The 6,392-nt window shown below is 35.4% G+C and overlaps 1 pseudogene; it reads left to right on the top strand.

The window, feature by feature from the left end:
* Nucleotides 1-4,464: 4,464 nt before the first annotated feature.
* On the top strand, nt 4,465-5,569 carry LOC101709278 (archaemetzincin-2-like; annotated as a pseudogene).
* Nucleotides 5,570-6,392: the final 823 nt, after the last annotated feature.

Below are 6,392 nucleotides of genomic sequence, written 5' to 3'. Positions count from 1 at the left end.
CCTTTCCTATCTTTATTCCTTTTATTTCTTTCTCTTTTCTAATTGCTGTGGCTAATGTTTCCAGAACTCTATTGAACAGGCATGGTGATGGTGGGCATCCTTGTCTTGTTCCTGATTTTAGCATGAAAGTTTTCAATTTTTTACCATTTAGTATGATGTTGGCTGTTGGTTTTTCATAGAAAGCCTTAATCAGGTTGAGATAAAGACCTTCTATTCCAATTTTCTGTAGGGTTTTTATCATGAGTGGGTGCTGCAATTTGTTGAATGCCTTTTCTGCATCTATTGAGATGATCATATGGTTTTTGTCCTTGACTCTGTTAATACAATGCATTACATTTATTGATTTATGAATGTTGAACTATACTTGCATCCCTGGGATAAACCTGACTTGTTCAGGGTTTATGATGTTCTTCATGACCCTCTGTATCCTGTTTACTAGTATCTTGTTGAGGATTTTTGCATCTATGTTCATTAGGGAGATTGGCCTGTAGTTCTCTTTTTTGGTTGGGTCTTTCCCTAGTTTTAGAATCAAAGTAACACTTGCTTCCAGGAATGAGTTTGGAAGTATTGTTTCCCGTTCAATTTCCTTTATGAATTTAAAGAGTAATGGCAGTAGTTCTTCTTTGAATATGTTGTAGAATTCTGCAGTGAATGCATCAGGACCTGGGTTTTCTGTTGTTGATAAATTTTTTATTACATTTTCAATTTCACTCATTGTGATTGGGGTGTTTAGAATTTCTATATCTTCTTCATTTAACTTTGGCAATTCATATGTATCTAGGAATCTACCCATTTCTTCTGTGTTTTCCATTTTATTGGAGTACAGGTTGTCAAAGTAGGTATTGATGATCCTCTGGATTTCTGTTGGATCTCTTGTTACTTCACCTATTTCATTCTTAACTGCATGTATTTGTGCCTTTTCTTTCCTTTTTTTGATAAGGTTGGCTAAAGGTTTATCAATTTTATTTATTCTTTCAGAAAACCAACTCTGATTCATTGATTTTTTGTATTGTTCTCTTATTATTGTTCTCCATTGATTTCTTCTCTGATCTTTGTAACTTCCTCTCTTGTATGAGCTTTGGATTTGTTATGCTCTTCTTTTTCTAGAAGCTTCAAGTTCCACATTAGGTTATTTATCTGAGTTTTCTGTTTTCCTAATGTGGGCATTCACTCCTATGAATTTCCCACATAGAATTGCTTTCATTTTGTCCCATAGATTCCTGTATATTGTACTGGCATTTTCATTTACTTGCAGAAACTGTTTAATTTCTTCTTTAATTTCTTCTGTGACCCTTTGGTTTTTCAAGAGGGTGTCATTCTGTTTCCATGTGTTTGTGGGGATTTTGCCATTTCTTATGTTATTAATCTCCAATTTTATTGCACTATGGTCTGATAATATACAGGGGGTAACGTCAATTCTTTTACATTTACTTAGACATATCCTATGAACTAGCATGTGGTCTATTTTGGAGAATGACCTGTGTGCAGCTGAAAAGAATGTGTATTCCGATTTTGTGGGGTGGAACACTCTATAAACATCTATTAACTCCATTTGTTCAATAACTTCGTTCAGTTTTATAATTTCCTTGTTAACTTTTTGTCTAGATGATCTGTCTATTTGTGATAGTTGGGTATTGATGTCCCCCACTGCAATTGTGTTAGTGTTTATTTGGTTTTTCATGTTCATCAACATTTGTTTTGTATAGTTGGCAGCATTTGTATTTGGTGCATATATATTTAGGAATGTCATCTCTTTCTCTTGGATTGTTCCCTTCACAAGGATGTAGTGATCATTGTCACTGTAGTGACCATCTTCATCTCTCTTAATTAGTTTTGGTTTGAAATCTACTTTGTCGGCAAATAAGATTGCTGCCCCTGTTTTTTTCTGGGTTCCTGTGGTGTGGAGAAATGTTTTCCATGGGTATGGAAATATAGAGATACCTCAAGAACTAGGACTGGAAGTTCCATTTGACCCACCTATTCCCCTGCAGGGTATCTTCCCCAAAGAATTAATAGAATCATACCACAATGATATATGTGCACCCATGTTCATAGCAGCACAATTTGTAATAGCTAAAACTTGGAAACAGCCCAATGCCCATAAACTGGAGACTGGATAAAGAAAATGTGTTTTTTTTAATAAAATGGAGTACTACTCAGCCATAAAAATAAAGAATTAGAGACATTTATAGCTAAATGGATGCACATTGAGGCGATATTCTCAAGTGAAATAAATAGGGCACACATGTATAAATACCAAATAGTTTCTCTAGTGTGAGAAACTGAAAGTGTAAATAAGGACTAAAAGGTATAGTAGACAATATGAAATAGGAAGAAAAGGGGCAAAGGGGAAGGGGAAGTGGGAGAATAAGGGAAAGGAAAGAATGGAATGGAATTAATATGAGAAAATGGAAAAATGAAAACAGTTTTTGTAAATAGGGAGGGATAGAGGGGTTGAAGGGAGGGGATGGGAAGGGTGAAAAATAAGAACCAAGAGAAATTATATAAAGGTGCAAATTTCCAAAGATGAATGTCATTATATTTTATACCTAAAATGTACCAATGATTAGAAGGAAGATTGATAATTTGATATAGGAAGAAAAGTTCCAAAGGGGTAGGGGTAGTGGGAGGGGCAGAAGAAAGGAAAGAAGGGAAAGGAAAAATTATGAGAAATGAAAAACATAGAAACAAAGTCTTTGTAAATGGGGAAGGGTGGAGGAGGTGAAGGGAGTGCTGGGAATGGGATAAAACAAGAACCAAGATGCATCATTTAAAGGTACACATTCCCAATGAGAAATGTAAATGTATTGTATACCTAAAATGTACCAATAAAAGAATTTTTTAAAAAATCACACATCATAACCAAGACTTCATTCTAGGGATGCAAAGATGATTCAACATATACAAAGCAATCAATGAAATACATCACATAAACAGAAGCAATTACAAAAATCACATAATCATCTCATTAGATGCAGAAACTGCCTTTGACAAAATCCAACATCTATCCATGATTCCTAAAAGTCAGTGAAATAATCGGTATAGAACAACCTTCTCACAATCTCATAAAAGTCATTTATGACAAATCTACCACCAAAATCATATTAAATGGGGAAATAGTTAAAGTTTTTCCTCTAAAATCAGGAACAAGACAAGGATGTCCACTGTCTTGAATCCTGTTCCATGTAGTACTTGAAACATTAGCAAGAGCAATAAAATGGAAAAAGAAATGAAAGGGATATATAAAGGAAGGAATGAAGACAAATTAGCATTATTTGCAGACAGCATGATCCTCTACATAGAAGACCCCAAAATTCCACCTAAAGACTCTTAGAATTAACCAAATTCAGCTATGTAGCAAGATACAAAATCAACACACAAAAAGCAATAGTATTCCTATAAACCAATTATGAACTCACTGAGAAAAAAATAGAGAAAAGATGCCATTCACAAGGAATTAACCTAACCAAAGAATTAAAAGACATCTACAATAAATACTGTAGTACTCTGAAAAAGGAGATGGACTAGGACATCAGAAAATGGAAAAATATCTCCTGTTCCTTGTAAGGTAGAACATATACAATGAAAATAGTCATACTTTCAAAACTGATCTAAAGCTTTAATTCAATCCCAGTCAAAATACCTACAACATTCTTCACAGATCTGGAGAAAGAATCCTACAATTCATATGGAACAAGAAGAGACACAGAAGAGCAAAACCAGTCCTGTGTAACAAATGAAAAGAGGGGGGCAACACAATCCCAAATTTGAAGTTATATTTCACAGATGCAGTGATAAAAATAAGATAGTACTAGTACAAAAACAGACCTGTGGATCAATGGAACAGAATAGAAGATGCAGAAACTACCCCAAGCACATCCAATGATTTGATATTTTACAAAGAAGCCAAAACAAACATTGGAGGAAAGAGCTTCTTCTTCGTTTGTTTTTTTTTGTTTTTGTTTTTGTTTTTTTTGATACCGGGGATTGATCTCTGGTCCTTGCACTTGCACAGCAGGAAAGAGCTTCTTTAATAAATTATGCTGGGAAAACTAGGTATCCACATTTAGTAGATTGAATCTATACCCATATATCTCATCATCTACTAAACCAGAATCAAAATGAACAAATATCTAAATGTTAAAACAGGAATAGTTAATCTGCCAGAAGATAAAATAAGTAAAACTCTTGAAGTAATAGGTATAGGCAATTATTTTCTTAACAGAACATTGGTTGCACAGGAAATAGTACCAAGAACCAATAAATGAGTTAATATGTCTCTGAGGGCACAGTGTGCACACCTGCAGGGGAGGCCAAGGGTATCCAGCAGGTGTGATGGAGTTCCACCATGCAGAAGGTGGAGTGGTGGTCCTGTCAGCACTAGGTGTGGCACCGGAGCAGAGGTGAAGGCACCCTTCACATCTCTTTTCAAGACATGCTAGTCCTTGTAAGGTAAAAATTTCAATGGAAGCCTTCCTCCTTTATAAAGATGAAAATAGGCATCCTGAAGAGACACTCAAAACAGCTCTTATTTAAAGAACTCAACACTTGTATTGCCATATGAGACATTAGATGTTGGTGAACAGCATTTAATAAATAAAGCCTTCCAGCCAGCCAGTGATCTCTTTGGATCCATTACCTTGCATTCAGAGTCAGATTGGATCACCTATCACTCTGAGGTTCCTCAAGACATTGAAGATTTTTTCAGTGATCCCCACCAAAAGACAGCCTCTCCAGAGAAAAGCAATGCTTATCTACAGTCACTGAATCTTTAGAAAACACTAGAGTTGTCAGTAAAAAAAAACAGTAAATGGCTCAAGGGTTACTATGAAGCATTGTTATATGGTCTGATTGTAAAACTAGAACTCATTTAGTTTCTATTTCTGCAACCAAGTGTTCTTTAGAGTCAATGATCAGACACAAAATCTATACATTCACTCAGGGTGTATCTTGAATTTCTTAAAAAAGAAGACACCGAAAAATGTGTGGTATTTTCAGGATAACAATGATTGATCTTTACCCAAGTGACTCCTGGAATTTTGCCTTCATACAGGCCTCTCTAACAGATGTTGTGGGAATATTCAATCTCACCAGATGTGGCAAGGATTTCTATACCTCATGCTATGAAGGTAAAGTAAAGAAGCTCCACAAAAATATCTTCCAGTGACTATTCCACTTTTGGTAACTATTATATGCCTGAAATTACTAGTGTTTTACTGCTGTGATCCTGTAAGACTATAATCCATGAGATTAGCAATATATTTGGTTGGTGACACTGACAATGGCTTGCATGTCTAATGCAAGGCTCCAACCACTTGGAAGCAACTGACCAGTGCCCTCTAAACCTTTACCCTATCTATTTATACAAATTGCTGTGTGCTATTCTCTTAAGTATTGTAGAAAGATGCAAGGCACTGCTGATGTTGATAGAAGGATGATGAATCTGCTGACACTCTGAGAGCATGTCCTACATACAGTCTAGAGAAAAATGTGAATGTGCTGAAACCTATGGAAATCTTTAAGGAATGGAAAGTGGATAATAAGATGTCTTGCTGTTCTGAAAAAATAAGGACTTTTAAATAGTAGTAAGTACAATTAATGCTTTTGCATTAAAATATAGATCTATTTGCAAAGCAAAAGAAACAACAAATAGAATGAAAAGACAACCTATAGAATGGGAAAAATTTTGCCACTTATTCCTTGGACACAGTCGTAGTATCTAGAATATACCAAGAACTAAAAAACACTGGACCCCTTCACAATAAATGACCCAATAAAAGTATTCAAGTTAATGGTCATTCAAGAGATTCAGATGAAAACAACACTGGGATTCCACCTCACCCCAGAAAGAATGGCTGCTATCAAGAAATCAACCAATAATAAATGCTGTTAGGGGTGTGGGGAGAAAGGAACCCTTCTCCATTGTTGGTGGGAGTACAGACTCCTGCAATCACTATGGAAATCAGTATGGAGTTACCTCAAAGAACTAGGACTGGAAGTCGCATTTGACCCAGCTATTCCCCTGCTGGGTATCTTCCCCAAAGAATTAAAAGAATCATACCACAGCAATATATGTGCACCCATGTTTATAATGGCACAGTTTGTAATAGCTAAAGCTTGGAAACACCCCAAGTGCCCATCAACTGGAGACTGGATAAAGAAGATGTGAATTTTTCTTTAATAAAATGGAGTACTACTCAGCCATAAAGAATGAGAAACTAGAGACATTTATAGCTAAATGGATGCATATTGAAGCCATACTCTTCAGTGAAATAAATAGGACACATATGTGTAAATACTGAATAGTTTCTCTAGTGTGAGAAACTGAAAATTTAAATAAGGGTTAAAATGATTAAAATGAATAATTGATAATTTGAAACAGGAAGAAAAGG

Source organism: Heterocephalus glaber, unplaced genomic scaffold, assembly GCF_053883595.1.
Source record: "Heterocephalus glaber isolate CG9 unplaced genomic scaffold, H.glaber_assembly_v1.0 deba00001461, whole genome shotgun sequence".
Classification (NCBI taxonomy): domain Eukaryota; kingdom Metazoa; phylum Chordata; class Mammalia; order Rodentia; family Bathyergidae; genus Heterocephalus; species Heterocephalus glaber.
The sequence above is the reverse complement of the archived record's forward strand: the minus strand, read 5'-3'. Positions and strand labels throughout refer to the sequence as shown.